This window comes from Arachis stenosperma, chromosome 10 (assembly GCF_014773155.1).
Source record: "Arachis stenosperma cultivar V10309 chromosome 10, arast.V10309.gnm1.PFL2, whole genome shotgun sequence".
Taxonomy (NCBI): domain Eukaryota; kingdom Viridiplantae; phylum Streptophyta; class Magnoliopsida; order Fabales; family Fabaceae; genus Arachis; species Arachis stenosperma.
The window spans coordinates 37067867-37088434 of record NC_080386.1 but is presented as its reverse complement, the minus strand read 5'-3'; positions in this window follow the sequence as shown (position 1 = coordinate 37088434).

Below are 20568 nucleotides of genomic sequence, written 5' to 3'. Positions count from 1 at the left end.
ATAAGCCAAGTTTGTCGAAGGCAGTTTTGAATAATAAGTCAGCCGAGCTTCCCTGGTCCACCAGTGTGCGGTGGAGATTAGCGTTGGCCAATATGATGGTGATGACCATGGGATCATCATGTCCCGAGATGACGCCAGCTGCGTCCTCCTTGGTAAAAGTGATAGTAGGGAGGTCAGGTGCTCCTTCTCCTCCTTCGACATGATATACTTCTTTAAGATGTCTTTTGCAAGATGATTTGGAGATCCCTCCTCCCGCAAATCCTCCGTGTATCATGTGGACATATCTTTCCGGGGTACGAGGTGGTCGTTCAGTTCGTCCAACCACTTCATCCCTTCTTCTTTTTCTTGGCTCATTTGTTTTGCTAGCTAAGTACCGATCTAGTCTCCTATCTCTTACCAATTTTTCTATAAGATTTTTCAAATCGAAGCACTACTCGTTGGTGGGATGTCCATGGATTCGATGGTATTCACAATATTCTGTCCAATTTCCTCCTCCTTTCCTGCTTTTGAGTGGGCGAGGTGGGGTATCTTTTCAGTATGGCATACTTCTCGATAAACATCTACAAGGGACACCCGAAGAGGGGTGTAATTGTGGTATTACTTGATCTTTTCTCCATGCTAATCTTCTCTTCTCTTAGACTCTTTATCCTTATCTCGGGAGGAATGGGAGAATTCGGACTTTGAGGTCTCTCCTAGTCGAGAGTTTTCCTCCATGTTGATGTCTTTCTCTGCTCGTTCTTGCACTTCATTCAAAGATGTGGGATGTTTTTTCGATATGGCGTGACTAAATGGTCCCTCTCGTAAGCCATTGATGAGGCCCACAGTGGCTGCCTCTATTGGTAGACTTTGTATGTCCAGACATGCTTTGTTGAATCTTTCCATGTAGCTGCAAAGACTTTCCCGATCTCCTTGCTTGATTCCTAATAGACTTGGGGCGTGTTTGGCTTTGTCCTTCTGGATGGAAAATCGGGCAAGAAATTTCATGGCCAGGTCGTCAAAACTTGTGATGGATCTGGGGGGCAAAGTGTCGAACCACTTAATTACTGTCTTTGTTAGTGTTGTTGGGAAGGCTTTGCATTGAATAGCATCCGAGGCGTCGGTGAGATACATTATGCTTCTAAAATTGCTGAGATGATGTCTGGGATCTGATGTGTCATCGTACAGAGTCATGTCAGGAGGTTTGAAGTCTTTTGAGGTTTTGGCCTTCATGATCTCTTTGGTGAATGGGTCTTGGTCCTTGCGGGGGCTATTCTCGTAACTGGATCGAGTAGTTTTTTCTTTGAGATCGGCTTCATGCTTTAGGAGCTTGTTAATTCTCGGCGTCATCTAGCTTCCCTTCGAAAGTCTCTCTCGGCTTCCTGTTGATGTTTGACCTCTTTTTGGAGCTGTTTTAGGTGATCTTGCAGTGCCTCTATGACTCCTGTGCTTGGCGAATTCTTGTCTTTATTATGCTGAGAAGTATCGTCTAGTGTGGTGTCCGTGTTCTTATGTGCCATTCTGTTCTCCAGATCAGAATTGTGGTCGTTGTCAAGGTTGTCTGCCATGATGATGGGATGACTTCCAGGTTCCCCGGCAACGGCGCCAAAGTTCCGAGGGTTACCTGAAACTGTAGGTCGATCTCGGACGAGATCTTCTGTGCTGGTCGGAGATGACATGGCTGGCTTCTGTGTGATAGCCGGAGCTGTCCTGTCCGACTTGTTGGACTGGCAATGCTGCTGACCCTTCATCACCAGAGGGTGGTGGTACCTACAAGGGACTCCGATGCTTAAGTTAGCAAGGGTATTAAGCAGGTTTTTAGTAGAATCATAGTATGAGTTATACCTGGGTGCTCCAGTGTATTTATAATGTTTGTAGAGTGATCTTTCTGGGGATAAGATAGTTATCTTATCTTATCTTTGAGTGAAGTCATCTTTATCTTTAAGGGAACCCCCCTTATCCTTCTAGGCTTGGGCTGCCTTTGGTTGTGGGTCACGTTCCTTTACTTGGGCCTGATTTGGGCCTCTATTGTCGATTTGGCCGACCTCTTTGAGAAGAGATCGGGAATTCTAGACTTGAACAGGTCAGTTGCTTTGTCTTCACGCAGCCCGGGTCGTACAGCTCGACCCAGAGTATGAACAATTCCCAGCATCCTCCCCAACATGATTGTGCACCTCTTCCTCCATAGTAACTCCTAGATCTTCTTCCACTACTTCCTCTCCAATGATTCCCTTGCCTCTTGCTTCCCTCCTTAATCTAAGGAAGGTCCTCTCAGGTTCACTATCAAAAGAGGATGAGGTCTCTCCTCTTCTACCTGTCATACAATCAACAACAAACAAGAAAGAGACAAGTACAGGAATTGCTCTTGTTAAGACTTATGGTTAAGTTGATTGGTGCAATTAATCAAATAGTTAGTGATCAGGATGGAAATATAGACAGTGAATGATGAAAATTCAAATGCTAAATGAAAGAAAAAAAATGATAAACTGAAATTAAAAGAATTAGAAAGGAAAATAAAATTGCTTAATCTAACTATCCATGAATTTAGTCATTGTCAAATTCAAACCAATCCCCAGCAACGGTGCCATAAAACTTGATGACCGAAATTCACTCACTAACAAATGAATTCATTTTTTGGCAAGCGCACCAAAATATCGTCAAGTAATAACCCACTAGGAGTGGGGTCGAATCCACAGAGATTGGTAGATTTGAGCAACTTTAATTAATGGATCAATTAGTCAAGCTAATTAAGAATGATTGTGAGTGCAGAATTCTAAACAACAGAATGATAAATTACTTAAAAGTAAAAGAAAGCTGTAAAGTGCAGTAACGTAGAGAGCAAGAAATTAAAGGGCATAAACATAAATGACTGAATGTAAATGGGGAGTGGGATGATTGCAGAAATTAAAGAAAGCAGTAAAGAATGGGTAAGATAAGAATAGGGAAAATTCATTGGAGTTGGGAGATATTGTTCTCTTTGGATTAAAATCAGATCATCTCATCTTCAATCATGTAACTCATTGACCTCTTGGCAATCACGATTAATTGAACCCCAATTCCTTGGTGATTCAATCTCTCAAATCTTGATAATCGACCAATTCCTTAGTTTAATTGCTCATGAAGAGAGATAGGTTTGGTCCCTGATTTTACCATACATCATCATAGATCCATTTAATTGGGCAGATTTCATGTCATTGTATCCAATCCAAAAACCCAGATCTACTCAATGTGAGAGGGAATTTCGAGCATGGTTTTGTGATTCCTTTTCCAAGGTTCACACAAAACCCAATTTGTATTCAGCCTCTTTTCCAAGATGGCTAAACACTAAGAATGAAGAACGAAATTCCTTCTAGCAAATCAAAGAGAAGATGAAGAGAAGAAGAAATTCACTATCAATTAATCCACAAAGTACAATAGAGCTTCCCCCCCCCCAATGAGAGGAAAGTTAGCTACTCATAGCTCAGTACAAAATGGAAATTCAAAACTGGAAAAATAAAGCTAAGTACAAATGTGAAAAATAAAAACTCCAAAACTCTCCAGAAGCTAAGAGTGAAGTAAGAGTTCCTAAAAGTTCCTTTTTCCAATTCAAGTTTCCACCTATTTATACAAGTATTCTATGAGTCTTCAGGTGTACTTGCATGATCTAAAAGTGGGCCTTTCTCATTTGCAGTCAGTACGACCCATTTTGGCTGAAAAATTTACTTCCAGGAAAACGTACCGCTCTTTGAGATAACGGAGTGCTTTGGCACCCACGCGTACGCGTCCTACACGTGTGTGCGTCCTTCAGCATTTCACTCATTCACGTGTACGCGTGACCTCCGCGTGAGCGTCACTTCTTCATTCAGCACCAGTCACGCGTACACGTCTTCTATTCGTACGCGTCGTCTTCATGGCGCTCATTTTGCAAATAGCGCTCTTGAAATGAACGCTCCACCACGCGTACGCGTCATCCGTGCGTACGCGTGGCCTCCAAAACTCCACTCCACGCTTCTGTTTGGTGCACGTGTTTGCGTGTATCTTCACAGAGACCCCTTCAACGCGTACGCGTCATGCACGCGTACGCGTCGGTCGCAGATGCTCGATCCCAAATTTTGAAAGTTGCTCAAAAATGCTTGTTCAGAAAACATAGCGCTCATTGAAAGTAAGCGTTCCCTCATATCCACGCGTACGCATCATGCACGTTGGTACGCAAAATTGTGATCCCTAGTAATGGCTCCAAAAACTTGGTGCTCTAACCTTAATTCATAATTTGTCACAACTCCGTGTAGCTGACCAGCAAGTGCACTGGGTCGTCCAAGTAATACCTTATGTGAGTAAGGGTCGATCCCACGGAGATTGTTAGTATGAAGCAAGCTATGGTCATCTTGTAAATCTCAGTTAGGCGGATAATAAATTGTTATGGAGTTTTCGAATAATAATAATAACTAAACAGAAATTAAATACAGAAATACTTATGTAGATCATTGGCGGGAATTTCAGATAAGTGTACGGAGATGCTGTATTCCTTTTGAATCTCTGTTTTCCTACTGTTTTCCTTCAATCCTTCTTACTCCTTTCCATGGCAAGCTGTATGTAGGGCATCACCGTTGTCAATGGCTACATCCCATCTTCTTAGTGAAAAAGGTCCAAATGCTCTGTCACAGCATGGCTAATCATCTGTCGGTTCTCGATCATGTCCGAATAGAATCCCTTGATTCTTTTGCGTTTGTCATCATGCCCAACAATCGCGAGTTTGAAGCTCATCACAGTCATTCAATCCTTGAATCATACTCGGAATACCACAGACAAGGTTTAGACTTTCCGAATTCTCATGAATGCCGCCATCAATCTAGCTTATACCACGAAGACTCTAATCTCACGGAATGGAAGGCTCGGTTGTCAGGCGAGGGCAACCATGCGTCGTGCATCAGGAATCCAAGAGATACATACTCTAGCTTTCGCTTGTAGAATGGAAGTGGTTGTCAGGCACGCGTTCATAAGGATGGATGATGATGAGTGTCACGGATCATCACATCCATCAGGTTGAAGTACGAGTAATATCTTAGAATAGAAATAAGCTTGAATTGAATAGAAAATAGTAGTAATTGCATTGAAACTCGAGGTACAGCAGAGCTCCACACCCTTAATCTATGGTGTGTAGAAACTCCACCGTCGAAAATACATAAGTTATGAAGGTTCAGGCATGGCCGAATGGCCAGCCCCCAAAACATGATCACAGGATCAAAAATACAATCCAGGATTAAAATACAATATTAAAATGTCCTATTTATACTAGACTAGCTACTAGGGTTTACAAAAGTAAGTAATTGATGCAGAAATCCACTTCCGGGGCCCACTTAGTTGTGTGGTTGGGCTGAGCTTTAGCTTTCCACGTGCAGAGGCTCCTTTTGTAGTTGAACACCAAGTTGTAACGTGTTTTTGGCGTTCAACTCTGGTTCGTGACATGTTTCTGGCGTTTGACTCCAGAATGCAACGTAGAACTGGCGTTGAGCGACTGTTTGCATCATCTAATCTCGTATAAAGTATAGACTATTATATATTTCTGGAAAGCCCTGGATGTCTACTTTCCAACGCCGTTAAGAACGCGCCATTTGGAGTTCTATAGCTCCAGAAAATCCATTTCGAGTGCAGGGAGGTCAAAATCCAACAGCATCAGCAGTCCTTTGTCAGCCTTTTATCAGAGTTTTGCTCAGGTCTCTCAATTTCAGCCAGAATTTACCTGAAATCACAAAAAAATACACAAACTCATAGTAAAGTACAGAAATATGAATTTAGCATAAAAACTAATAAAAACATCCCTAAAAGTAGCTAGATTCTACTAAAAACATACTAAAACAATGCCAAAAAGCGTATAAATTATCCGCTCATCACAACACCAAACTTAAATTGTTGCTTGTCCCTAAGCAAATGAAAATCAATTAGGATAAAAAGAAGAGAATATACTATAAATCCCAAACTATCAATGAATATTAATTCTAATTAGATGAGCGGGACTTGTAGCTTTTTGCCTCTGAACAGTTTTGGCATCTCACTTTATCTTTTGAAGTTTAGAATGATTGGCATCTATATGAACTTAGAATTTCAGATAGTGTTATTGATTCTCTTAGTTAAGTATGTTGATCATTGAACACAACTACTTTATGAGTCTTGGCCGTGGCCCAAAGCACTCTGTTTTCCAGTATTACCACCGAATACATACATGCCACAGACACATAACTGGGTGAACCTTTTCAGATTCTGACTCAGCTTTGCTAGAGTCCTTAATTAGAGGTGTCCAGGGTTCTTAAGCACACTCTTTTTTGCTTTGGATCACGACTTTAACTGCCCAGTCTCAAGCTTTTTACTTGACACCTTCACGCCACAAGCACATGGTTAGGGACAGCTTGTTTTAGCCGCTTAGGCTAGGATTTTATTCCTTTAAGCCCTCTTATCCACTGATGCTCAAAGCCTTGGATCCTTTTTTATTACCCTTGCCTTTTGGTTTTAAGGGCTATTGGCTTTTTCTGCTTGCTTTTTCTTTTTCTTTCTATTTTTTTCACTGCTTTTTCTTGCTTCAAGAATCAATTTTATGATTTTTCAGATTGACAATAACATTTCTCTTTGTTCATCATTCTTTCAAGAGCCAACAATTTTAACATTCATAAACAACAAGATCAAAATTATGCACTGTTCAAGCATTCATTCAGAAAACAAAAAGTATTGTCAGCACATCAATATAATTAAACTAAATTCAAGGATAAATTCAAAACTCATGTACTTCTTGTTCTTTTGAATTAGAAACATTTTTTTCATTTAAGAGAGGTGAAGGATTCATGGAATTATTCATATCCTTAAGACATAGTTACTAAATACTAATGATCATGTAATGAAGACACAAACATAAAAAAACATATAGCATAAAATCGAAAAATAGATAATTAAGAACAAGGAATGAGTCCACCTTAGTGATGGTGGTGTTTTCTTCTTGAAGAACCAATGATGTCCTTGAGCTCTTCTATGTCTCTTCCTTGTCTTTGTTGCTCCTCCCTCATTGCTCTTTGATCTTCTCTAATTTCATGGAGAATGATGGACTGCTCTTGATGTTCCACCCTTAATTGATCCATGTTGTGACTCAAATCTTCAAGAGAAGTGTTGAGTTGCTCCCAATAGTTGTTGGGAGGAAAGTGCATCCCTTGAGGTATCTCAGGGATTTCTTGATGATGAGCTTCCTCATGCGTTTCTTGAACTCCATGAATAGGCTCTCTTGTTCGCTCCATCCTTTTCTTAGTGATGGGCTTGTCCTCCTCAATGGGGATGTCTCCTTCTATAAAAGCTCCAGCTGAGTAACATAGATGGTAAATAAGATGAGGAAAAGCTAGCCTTGTGGTGGACGAAATTGTGATCCTTATTCTTTCAGTTGCACTCCTTGTGAAATTATGGAATTTAGAAATTGGCACGAGTGGACACAACTCCGTTCAACTAACCAGCAAGTGTACTGGGTCGTCCAAGTAATAAACCTTACGTGAGTAAGGGTCGATCCCACAGAGATTGTTGGTATGAAGCAAGCTATGGTTACCTTGTAAATCTCAGTTAGGCAGATAAAATAGTTTGGGTTTCGAAAATAGAAATAAGAAAGTAGAAATAATAAAAGGGATAGAATACTTATGCAGATTCATTGGTGGGAATTTCAGATAAGCATATGGAGATACTGTATGGCTCAGGGACGCCTACTTTCCTACTGCTTCAACTCAATCTTTCTTACTCCTTTCCATGGCAAGCTGTGTATAGGGGTTCACCATCAGCGGTGGCTACTTTCAATCCTCTCGGGAAAATGATCCTCTGCGGCTGTCACTCGCATGGCTAATCGTCTGGAGGCATCACCTATGGTTGATGGCTACATCCCATCCTCGCAGTGAAAACTACGCTCACGCGCTCTGTCACAGCACGGCTAATCACTGGTTGGTTCCCGCTCCTACTGGAATAGAATCCCTTGATTCTTTTGCGTCTGTCACTAACGCCCAGCACTTGCGAGTTTGAAGTACGTCACAGTCATTCATTACCGGAATCCTACCGGAATACCACAGACAAGGTGAGACTTTCCGGATCCTCATAAATGCCGCCATCTATCTAGCTTATACCACGAAGATTCTGTTGGGAAATCTAAGAGATACACATTCAAGCTCGGTTGCATGTAGAACGGAAGTGGTTGTCAATCACGTGCGTTCATAAGTGAGAATGATAATGAGGGTTACTTATCATCACATTCATCATGTTCTTGGGTACGAATGAATATCTTGGAATAAGAATAAGAGAGATTTGAATAAAAGAAAATAGAATTGCATTAATACTTGAGGTACAGCAGAGCTCCACACCCTTAATCTATGGTGTGCAGAAACTCCACCGTTGAAAATACATAAGTGGAAGGTTCAGGCATGGCCGAGAGGCCAGCCCCCCAAAACGTGCTCAATGGCCTCCTAAGATGAAGAATAAAACAAAACTGAGACCAAAGATGAAACGTGGTCAAAAGACAACTAATACAAGAGTTAAATGTTCTATTTATAATAAACTAGCTCCCAGGGTTTACATGAGTAAGTAATTGATGCATAAATCCACTTCCGGGGCCCACTTGGTGTATGCTTGGGCTGAGCTTGATCAATTCACAAGCTGAGGCTTCTCTTGGAGTTGAACTCCGAGTTATGACGTGTTTTGGGCGTTCAACTCCGGATCATGACGTTTTTCTGGCGTTTAACTCCAGACAGCAGCATGAACTTGGCGTTCAACGCCAAGTTACATCGTCAATTTCAGAATAAAGCATGAACTATTATATATTTCTGGAAAGCCCTGGATGTCTACTTTCCAACGCCGTTGAGAGCGTGCCAATTGAAGTTCGGTAGCTCCAGAAAATTCATTTCGAGTGCAGGGAGGTCAGATTCCAACAGCATCAGCAGTCCTTTTGTCAGCCTTTTTCAGAGTTTTGCTCAAATCCCTCAATTTCAGCCGGAATTTACCTGAAATCAAAGAAAAACACACAAACTCATAGTAAAGTCCAGAAATGTGAATTTAACATAAAAACTAATGAAAACATCCCTAAAAGTAGCTCAAACTTACTAAAAACTATCTAAAAACAATGCCAAAAAGCGTATAAATTATCCGCTCATCACAACACCAAACTTAAATTGTTGCTTGTCCCCAAGCAACTGAAAATCAAATAGGGTAAAAAGAAGAGAATATACTATAAATTTCAAAATATCAATGAATATTAATTATAATTAGATGAGCGGGACTTGCAGCTTTTTGCTTCTGAACAGTTTTGGCATCTCACTTTTTCCTTTGTAGTTTAGAGTGACTGGCGTCTCTGGGAACTTAGAATTTTGGATAGTGTTATTGACTTTCCTAGTTAAGCATGTTGATTCTTGAACACAGCTACTTATGAGTCTTGGCCATGGCCCTAAGCACTTTGTTTTCCAGTATTACCACCGGATACACAAATGCCACAGACACATGACTGGGTGAACCTTTTCAGATTGTGACTTAGCTTTGCTAAAGTCCCCAGTTAGAGGTGTCCAGAGCTCTTAAGCACACTCTTTTTTTTGCTTTGGATCACGACTTTAACCACTCAGTCTCAAGCTTTTCACTTGGACCTTCATGACACAAGCACATGGTTAGGGACAGCTTGGTTTAGCCGCTTAGGCCTGGATTTTCTTTCCTTGGGCCCTCCTATCCATTGATGCTCAAAGCCTTGGATCCTTTTTATCCTTGCCTTTTAGTTTTAAGGGCTATCGGCTTTTTCTGCTTGCTTTTTCTTTTTCTTTCTATTTTTTTTTCGCTACTTTTTTTTTCACTGCTTTTTCTTGCTTCAAGAATCAATTTCATGATTTTTTTCAGATCATCAATAACATTTCTCTTTGTTCATCATTCTTTCAATAGCCAACAATTTTAACACTCATAAACAACAAGATCAAAAATATGCACTGTTCAAGCATTCATTCAGAAAACAAAAAGTATTGTCACCACATCAATATAATTAAATTAAATTCAATGATAAATTCGAATTTTATGTACTTCTTGTTCTTTTGAATTAAAACATTTTTCATTTAAGAGAGGTGGAGGACTAATGGATTTTATTCATAGCTTTAAGGCATGGTTACATACTAATGATCATGAAGTAGAGACACAAAACATAGATAAACACAACATTAAAAACCGAAAACAGAAAGAAATAAAGAACAAGGAATGAATCCACCTTTAGTGGCGTCTTCTTCTTGAAGGTCCAACAATGTCCTTAAGCTCTTCTATGTCCCTTCCTTGCCTTTGTTGCTCCTCCCTCATTGCTCTTTGATCTTCTCTTATTTCTTGGAGAATGATGGAGTGCTCATGATGTTCCACCCTTAATTGTTCCACATTGTGGCTCAAGTCTTCTAAGGATGTGTTGAGTTGCTCCCAATAGTTGTTGGGAGGAAAGTGCATCCCTTGAGGCATCTCAGGGATTTCTTGATGATGAGCTTCCTCATGCATCTCTTGAGAACCGTGCATGGCCTCTCTTGCTTGCTCCATCTTCTTCTTGGTGATGGGCTTATCCTCTTCAATGGGGATATCTCATTCTATGATAACTCCAGCTGAGTAACATAGATGGCATATAAGGTGAGGGAAGGCTAGCCGTGCCATGGGTGAGGGCTTGTCGGCTATTTTGTAGAGTTCATTGGAGATGACCTCATGAACTTCTACTTCCTCTCCAATCATGATGCTGTGAATCATGATGGCCCGATCCACAGTAACTTCAGATCGGTTGCTTGTAGGAATGATGGATCTTTGGATGAACTCCAACCATCCTCTAGCCACAGGCTTGAGGTCCAGTCTTCTTAGTTGGACTGGCTTGCCTTTGGAGTCCATTCTCCATTGAGCTCCTTCCACACATATGTCCATTAGGACTTGGTCCAACCTTTGATTAAAGTTGACCCTTCTAGTGTAGGGGCGTTCATCACCTTGCATCATGGGCAAGTGAAACGCCAACCTCACATTTTCCGGACTAAAATCTAAGTATTTCCCCCGAACCATTGTGAGATAATTCTTTGGACTCGGGTTCATACTTTGATCATGGTTCCAAGTGATCCATGCATTGGCATAGAACTCTTGAACCATTAGGATTCCGACTTGTTGCATGGGGTTGGTTATGACTTCCCACCCTCTTCTTTGGATCTCATGTCGGATCTCCGGATACTCATTCTTCTTGAGCTTGAAAGGGACCTCTGGGATCACCTTCTTCTTTGCCACAACATCATAGAAGTGGTCTTGATGGCTCTTGGAGATGAATCTTTCCATCTCCCATGACTCGGAGGTGGAAGCTTTTGTCTTCCCTTTCCCTTTTCTAGAGGATACTCCGGCCTTAGGTGCCATTGATGGTAATGGAAAAACAAAAAGCTTTATGCTTTTACCACACCAAACTTAAAATATTGCTCGCCCTCGAGCAAGAAAGAAAGAAGAGAAGAAGAAGAAGAAGAAGAAATATGGTAGAGAGGGAGAGAGGTAGGTTCGGCTAAGAGGGAGAAGAAGGGGTTGTGTTGTGTGAAAATGAAGTAGAATAGAAGGGTATTTATAGGGAGAGGGGAGGGTGGGTGTTCGGCTATTTGGGGTGGGAATGGGTGGGAAATTGAATTTGAATTTTATGAAGGTAGGTGGGGTTTATGGGGAAGAGTGGGTTGATGTGAATGGTGAATGGGGTAATTGGGAAGAGGAATTGAGGTGATTGGTGAAGGTTTTTGGGAAGTGTGATATGGGGAAGAGTGAAATGAGATTAGGATTAGGAGAGTGAGATTAGGATTAAAAGGTAAGGTGGGAATATGGTAGGTGGGGATCCTGTGGGGTCCACAGATCCTGAGGTGTAAAGAAATACCATTCCTTCTCCAAATAGGCATGTAGAATGCCTTCGTGCATCATTCTGGCGTTCAAACGCACATTGGTGCACGTTCTGGGCGTTCAACGCCCATGTAAAGCATGTTTCTGGCGTTGAACGCCAGTTTCATGCTTGTTACTGGCGTTCAGCGCCAGCTTTCCTCCTCTAGGCACATTCCTGGCATTCAGCGCCAGGATGTTGCTTGTTTCTGGTGTTCAGCGCCAGAATGGTGCTCTGTTCTGGCGTTGAACGGCGGCCAGATGCATCTTACTGGCGTTGAACGCCAGCCTGTGCGTCCTCCAGGGTGAAAAATTTTTTCTTCTGTTTTTGACTCTGTTTTTAATTTTTTTGATTTTTTCGTGACTCCTCATGATCATGTACCTAATAAAACACAAAATAACAATAAAACAAAATAAAATAAAAATTAGATAAAATTGGGTTGCCTCCCAACAAGTGCTTATTTAATGTCAATAGCTTGACAGTGGCTCTCCTGGAGCCAAAAGGTGATCAGGTCAATGTTGTATAGTCCCAACACCAAACTTAGAGTTTGGATATGGGGTCTTAACACCAAACTTAGAGTTTGGTTGTGGCCTCACAACACCAAACTTAGAGTTTGACTGTGTGGGCTCTTCTTGACTCTGAACTGAGAGAAGCTCTTCATGCTTACTCTCTTTTGTCACAGAGGGGTGGCCTTGTGCCTTAAACACAAGGTAGTCCCCATTCAATTGAAGGACTAATTCACCTCTTTTGACGTCTATCACAGCTTCTGCTGTGGCTAGGAAAGGTCTTCCAAGGATGATGCAGTCATCCCCTTCCTTCCTAGTGTCTAGGATTATGAAATCAGCAGGGATGTAAAGGCCTTCAACCTTTACTAACACGTCCTCTACTATTCCATAAGCTTGTCTCAATGACTTATCTGCCAATTGTAGTGAGAACAAGGCAGGTTGTACCTCAATGATCCCCAGCTTCTCCATTACAGAGAGTGGCATAAGATTTATCCCTGACCCCAGGTCACATAGAGCTTTTTCAAAGCTCATGGTGCCTATGGTACAAGGTATTAGGAACTTGCCAGGATCTTGTTTCTTTTGAGGTAGAGTTTTCTGAATCCAAGTATCCAGTTCACTAATGAGCAAAGGAGGTTCACTTTCCCAAGTCTCATTACCAAACAACTTGGCATTCAGCTTCATGATAGCTCCCAAATATTGAGCAATTTGCTCTCCAGTCACATCTTCATCCTCTTCAGAGGATGAATAGTCTTCAGAGCTCATGAATGGCAGAAGGAGATTTAATGGAATCTCTATGGTCTCTATATGAGCCTCAGATTCCTTTGGATCCTTAATAGGAAACTCCTTCTTGCTTGAGGGACGTCCCAGGAGGTCTTCCTCACTAGGATTTTCGTCCTCCTCCTCCCTTGTGCATTCGGCCACATTGATCACGTCAATGGCCTTGCACTCTCCTTTTGGATTCTCTTCTGTATTGCTTGGGAGAATACTGGGAGGAGTTTCAATAACTTTCTTACTCAGCTGGCCCACTTGTGCCTCCAGATTTCTGATGGAGGATCTTGTTTCATTCATGAAACTGAAAGTGGCCTTTGACAGATCAGAGACTATATTGGCTAAATTAGAATTGTTTTGTTCAGAATTCTCTGTCTGTTGCTGAGAAGATGATGGATATGGCTTGCTATTACTTAGCCTATTACGTCCACCATTGTTAAAGCCTTGTTGAGGCTTTTGTTGATCCTTCCAGGAGAAATTTGGATGATTTCTCCATGATGGGTTATAGGTGTTTCCATATGGTTCACCCATGTAATTAACCTCTGCCATGGCAGGGTTTTCAGGATCATAAGCTTCTTCAGAAGCTGCCTCTCTAGTACTGTTGGATGCATGTTGCAATCCATTCAGATTTTGAGAGATTATGTTGACCTGTTGAGTCAACATTTTGTTCTGAGCCAATATGGCATTCAGAGCATCAATTTCAAGAACTCCTTTCTTCTGAGGTACCCCATTATTCACGGAATTCCTCTCAGAGGTGTACATGAACTGGTTGTTTGCAACCATGTCAATGAGTTCTTGAGCCTCTTCAGGCGTTTTCTTTAAGTGAATAGATCCACCTGTAGAATGGTCCAATGACATTTTCGAAAATTCAGAGAGACCATAATAGAATATATCTAATAGGGTCCATTCTGAAAACATGTCAGATGGACATCTTTTGGTCAATTGCTTGTATCTTTCCCAAGCTTCATAGAGTGATTCACCATCTTTTTGTTTGAAGGTTTGAACATCCACTCTCAGCTTGCTCAGCTTTTGAGGAGGAAAGAATTTATCCAAGAAGGCAGTGACCAGCTTATCCCAGGAGTCCAGGCTATCCTTAGGTTGTGAATCCAACCATATTCTAGCTCTGTCTCTTACAGCAAAAGGGAAAAGCATGAGTCTGTAGACTTCAGGATCAACTCCATTCGTCTTTACAGTCTCACAGATCTGCAAGAACTCAGTTAAGAACTGATAAGGATCTTTAGATGGAAGTCCATAAAACTTGCAGTTTTGTTGCATTAAAGCAACTAGTTGAGGCTTAAGCTCAAAGTTATTGGCTCCAATGGCAGGAATGGAGATGCTTCTTCCATCAAACTTGGACGTTGGCTTTGTGAAGTCACCAAGCATTCTCCTTGCATTATTATTATTATTTTCGGCTGCCATCTCCTTCTCTTGTTCGAAAATTTCTGAAAGATTATTTCTGGATTGTTGTAATTTAGCTTCTCTTAATTTTCTCTTCAGAGTCCTTTCAGGTTCTGGATCAATTTCAACAAGAGTGCCTTTTTCCCTGTTCCTGCTCATATGAAAGAGAAGAAAACAAGAAAAGAAAGAGGAATCCTCTATGTCACAGTATAGAGATTCCTTTATGTTAGTAGAAGAAGAAGGGGGTAGAAGAATGAAGAAGGAGATTCGGATTTTTGGGTGAAGAGAGGTGAAGAGAAGTGTTAGTAATTAAATAATTAAATAGAAGAAGAGAAGAGAGGGAGAGAATTTCGAAAATATTTTTTTTTTTGAAAAAGGGGTTAGTATTTTCGAAAATTAAAGATGAATTAAAATTGAAATTAAAACTTGAAACAATTAGTTAATTAAAAAGAATTTTTGAAAAAGAAAGAGGTATTTTCGAAAATTAGAGAGGGAAAAGTAGTTAGGTAGTTTTGAAAAGAAATAAGAAACAAACAAAAAGTTAGTTGGTTGATTGAAAAAGATTTGAAATCAAATTTTAAAAAGATAAGAAGATGAGAAGTTAGATAAGATATTTTGAAATCAAATTTTGAAAAAGATAAAATTTTTGAAAAAGATAAGATAAAAGATAAAAAGATTTAATTTTAAAAATTTGAAATTATTTACTTCACTAACAAGAAACTACAAGATAAGATTCTAGAACTTAAAGATTGAACCTTTCTTAACAAGAAAGTAACAAACTTCAAATTTTTGAACCAATCACATTAATTGTTAGCTAATTTTCGAAAATATGATATAAAAATAAGAAAAAGATTTTGAAAATATTTTGAAAAAGATTTTTGAAATTTTCGAAAAATAGAAAAAAATGAAAAAGATATGATTTTTGAAAAAGATTTTAAAAAGATAAGATTTTTAAAATTGAAATTTTGACTTGACTTGTAAGAAACAACTAATTTTTAAAAATTTTTTTACCAAGTCAACCCAAAATTTCGAAAATTTGGAGGGAAATAAGGAAAAGATATTTTTTTGATTTTTGAATTTTTAAAGAAAAACAAAAAAATGACCCAAAGCATGAAAATTTTGGATCAAGACACAAGATGCATGCAAGAATGCTATGAATGTCAAGATGAACACCAAGAACACTTTGAAGATCATGATGAACATCAAGAACATAATTTTGAAAAATTTTTTATGCAAAGAAAACATGCAAGACACCAAACTTAGAAATCTTTAATGCATGGAAAATATGAATGCAAAAGTGCACATGAAAAACAACAAACAACACAAAACAAGAAATCATCAAGATCAAACAAGAAGACTTGTCAAGAACAACTTGAAGATCATGAAGAACACTATGAATGCATGAGATTTTCGAAAAAATGCAAGAAAAATTTTAAAAGTATGCAATTGACACCAAACTTAAAAATTAACACAAGACTCAAACAAGAAACACAAAATATTTTTGATTTTTATGATTTTCTAATTTTTTTTGTATTTTTATTTAATTTTTTTTCTAAAAACATGGTTAGAAAAACGAAAAAGAAAAGAAAATTTTTGAAAAAGATTTTTGAAAAGAAAATTACCTAATCTGAGCAACAAGATGAACCGTCAGTTGTCCATACTCGAACAATCCCCGGCAACGGCGCCAAAAACTTGGTGGACGAAATTGTGATCCTTATTCTTTTAGTTGCACTCCTTGTGAAATTATGGAATTTAGAAATTGGCACGAGTGGACACAACTCCGTTCAACTAACCAGCAAGTGTACTGGGTCGTCCAAGTAATAAACCTTACGTGAGTAAGGGTCGATCCCACAGAGATTGTTGGTATGAAGCAAGCTATGGTTACCTTGTAAATCTCAGTTAGGCAGATAAAATAGTTTGGGTTTTGAAAATAGAAATAAGAAAGTAGAAATAATAAAAGGGATAGAATACTTATGCAGATTCATTGGTGGGAATTTCAGATAAGCATATGGAGATACTGTATGGCTCAGGGACGCCTACTTTCCTACTGCTTCAACTCAATCTTTCTTACTCCTTTCCATGGCAAGCTGTGTATAGGGGTTCACCATCAGCGGTGGCTACTTTCAATCCTCTCGGGAAAATGATCCTCTGTGGCTGTCACTCGCATGGCTAATCATCTGGAGGCATCACCCAAGGTTGATGGCTACATCCCATCCTCGCAGTGAAAACTACGCTCACGCGCTCTGTCACAGCACGGCTAATCACTGGTTGGTTCCCGCTCCTACTGGAATAGAATCCCTTGATTCTTTTGCGTCTGTCACTAACGCCCAGCACTTGCGAGTTTGAAGTACGTCACAGTCATTCATTACCGGAATCCTACTCAGAATACCACAGACAAGGTGAGACTTTCCGGATCCTCATAAATGCCGCCATCTATCTAGCTTATACCACGAAGATTCTGTTGGGAAATCTAAGAGATACACATTCAAGCTCGGTTGCATGTAGAACGGAAGTGGTTGTCAATCACGTGCGTTCATAAGTGAGAATGATAATGAGGGTTACTTATCATCACATTCATCATGTTCTTGGGTACGAATGAATATCTTGGAATAAGAATAAGAGAGATTTGAATAAAAGAAAATAGAATTGCATTAATACTTGAGGTACAGCAGAGCTCCACACCCTTAATCTATGGTGTGCAGAAACTCCACCGTTGAAAATACATAAGTGGAAGGTTCAGGCATGGCCGAGAGGCCAGCCCCCCAAAACGTGCTCAATGGCCTCCTAAGATGAAGAATAAAACAAAACTGAGACCAAAGATGAAACGTGGTCAAAAGACAACTAATACAATAGTTAAATGTTCTATTTATAATAAACTAGCTCCCAGGGTTTACATGAGTAAGTAATTGATGCATAAATCCACTTCCGGGGCCCACTTGGTGTATGCTTGGGCTGAGCTTGATCAATTCACGAGCTGAGGCTTCTCTTGGAGTTGAACTCCGAGTTATGACGTGTTTTGGGCGTTCAACTCCGGATCATGACGTTTTTCTGGCGTTTAACTGCAGACAGCAGCATGAACTTGGCGTTCAACGCCAAGTTACGTCGTCAATTTCCGAATAAAGCATGGACTATTATATATTGCTGGAAAGCCCTGGATGTCCAATTTCCAAAGCCGTTGAGAGCGCGCCAATTGAAGTTCTGTAGCTCCAGAAAATCCATTTCGAGTGCAGGGAGGTCAGATTCCAACAGCATCAGCAGTCCTTTTGTCAGCCTTTTTCAGAGTTTTGCTCAAATCCCTCAATTTCAGCCGGAATTTACCTAAAATCACAGAAAAACACACAAACTCATAGTAAAGTCCAGAAATGTGAATTTAACATAAAAACTAATGAAAACATCCCTAAAAGTAGCTCAAACTTACTAAAAACTATCTAAAAACAATGCCAAAAAGCGTATAAATTATCCGCTCATCACAACACCAAAGTTAAATTGTTGCTTGTCCCCAAGCAACTGAAAATCAAATAGGGTAAAAAGAAGAGAATATACTATAAATTTTAAAATATCAATGAATATTAATTATAATTAGATGAGCGGGACTTGCAGCTTTTTGCTTCTGAACAGTTTTGGCATCTCACTTTTTCCTTTGTAGTTTAGAGTGATTGGCGTCTCTGGGAACTTAAAATTTTGGATAGTGTTATTGACTTTCCTAGTTAAGCATGTTGATTCTTGAACACAGCTACTTATGAGTCTTGGCCGTGGCCCTAAGCACTTTGTTTTCCAGTATTACCACCGGATACACAAATGCCACAGACACATGACTGGGTGAACCTTTTCAGATTGTGACTTAGCTTTGCTAAAGTCCCCAGTTAGAGGTGTCCAGAGCTCTTAAGCACACTCTTTTTTTTGCTTTGGATCACGACTTTAACCACTCAGTCTCAAGCTTTTCACTTGGACCTTCATGACACAAGCACATGGTTAGGGACAGCTTGGTTTAGCCGCTTAGGCCTGGATTTTCTTTCCTTGGGCCCTCCTATCCATTGATGCTCAAAGCCTTGGATCCTTTTTATCCTTGCCTTTTAGTTTTAAGGGCTATTGGCTTTTTCTGCTTGCTTTTTCTTTTTCTTTCTATTTTTTTTCGCTACTTTTTTTTTCACTGCTTTTTCTTGCTTCAAGAATCAATTTCATGATTTTTTTCAGATCATCAATAACATTTCTCTTTGTTCATCATTCTTTCAAAAGCCAACAATTTTAACACTCATAAACAACAAGATCAAAAATATGCACTGTTCAAGCATTCATTCAGAAAACAAAAAGTATTGTCACCACATCAATATAATTAAATTAAATTCAATGATAAATTCGAATTTTATGTACTTCTTGTTCTTTTGAATTAAAACATTTTTCATTTAAGAGAGGTGGAGGACTAATGGATTTTATTCATAGCTTTAAGGCATGGTTACATACTAATGATCATGAAGTAGAGACACAAAACATAGATAAACACAACATTAAAAACCGAAAACAGAAAGAAATAAAAAACAAGGAATGAATCCACCTTTAGTGGCGTCTTCTTCTTGAAGGTCCAACAATGTCCTTAAGCTCTTCTATGTCCCTTCCTTGCCTTTGTTGCTCCTCCCTCATTGCTCTTTGATCTTCTCTTATTTCTTGGAGAATGATGGAGTGCTCATGATGTTCCACCCTTAATTGTTCCACATTGTGGCTCAAGTCTTCTAAGGAGGTGTTGAGTTGCTCCCAATAGTTGTTGGGAGGAAAGTGCATCCCTTGAGGCATCTCAGGGATTTCTTGATGATGAGCTTCCTCATGCATCTCTTGAGAACCGTGCATGGCCTCTCTTGCTTGCTCCATCTTCTTCTTGGTGATGGGCTTATCCTCTTCAATGGGGATATCTCCTTCTATGATAACTCCAGCTGAGTAACATAGATGGCATATAAGGTGAGGGAAGGCTAGCCGTGCCATGGGTGAGGGCTTGTCGGCTATTTTGTAGAGTTTATTAGAGATGACCTCATGAACTTCTACTTCCTCTCCAATCATGATGCTGTGAATCATGATGGCCCGATCCACAGTAACTTCAGATCGGTTGCTTGTAGGAATGATGGATCTTTGGATGAACTCCAACCATCCTCTAGCCACAGGCTTGAGGTCCAGTCTTCTTAGTTGGACTGGCTTGCCTTTGGAGTCCATTCTCCATTGAGCTCCTTCCACACATATGTCCATTAGGACTTGGTCCAACCTTTGATTAAAGTTGACCCTTCTAGTGTAGGGGCGTTCATCACCTTGCATCATGGGCAAGTGAAACGCCAACCTCACATTTTCCGGACTAAAATCTAAGTATTTCCCCCGAACCATTGTGAGATAATTCTTTGGACTCGGGTTCATACTTTGATTATGGTTCCTAGTGATCCATGCATTGGCATAGAACTCTTGAACCATTAGGATTCCGACTTGTTGCATGGGGTTGGTTATGACTTCCCACCCTCTTCTTTGGATCTCATGTCGGATCTCCGGATACCCATTCTTCTTGAGCTTGAAAGGGACCTCTGGGATCACCTTCTTCTTTGCCACAACATCATAGAAGTGGTCTTGATGGCTCTTGGAGATGAATCTTTCCATCTCCCATGACTCGGAGGTGGAAGCTTTTGTCTTCCCTTTCCCTTTTCTAGAGGATATTCCGGCCTTAGGTGCCATTGATGGTAATGGAAAAACAAAAAGCTTTATGCTTTTACCACACCAAACTTAAAATATTGCTCGCCCTCGAGCAAGAAAGAAAGAAGAGAAGAAGAAGAAGAAGAAGAAATATGGTAGAGAGGGAGAGAGGTAGGTTCGGCTAAGAGGGAGAAGAAGGGGTTGTGTTGTGTGAAAATGAAGTAGAATGGAAGGGTATTTATAGGGAGAGGGGAGGGTGGGTGTTCGGCTATTTTGGGTGGGAATGGGTGGGAAATTGAATTTGAATTTTATGAAGGTAGGTGGGGTTTATGGGGAAGAGTGGGTTGATGTGAATGGTGAATGGGGTAATTGGGAAGAGGAATTGAGGTG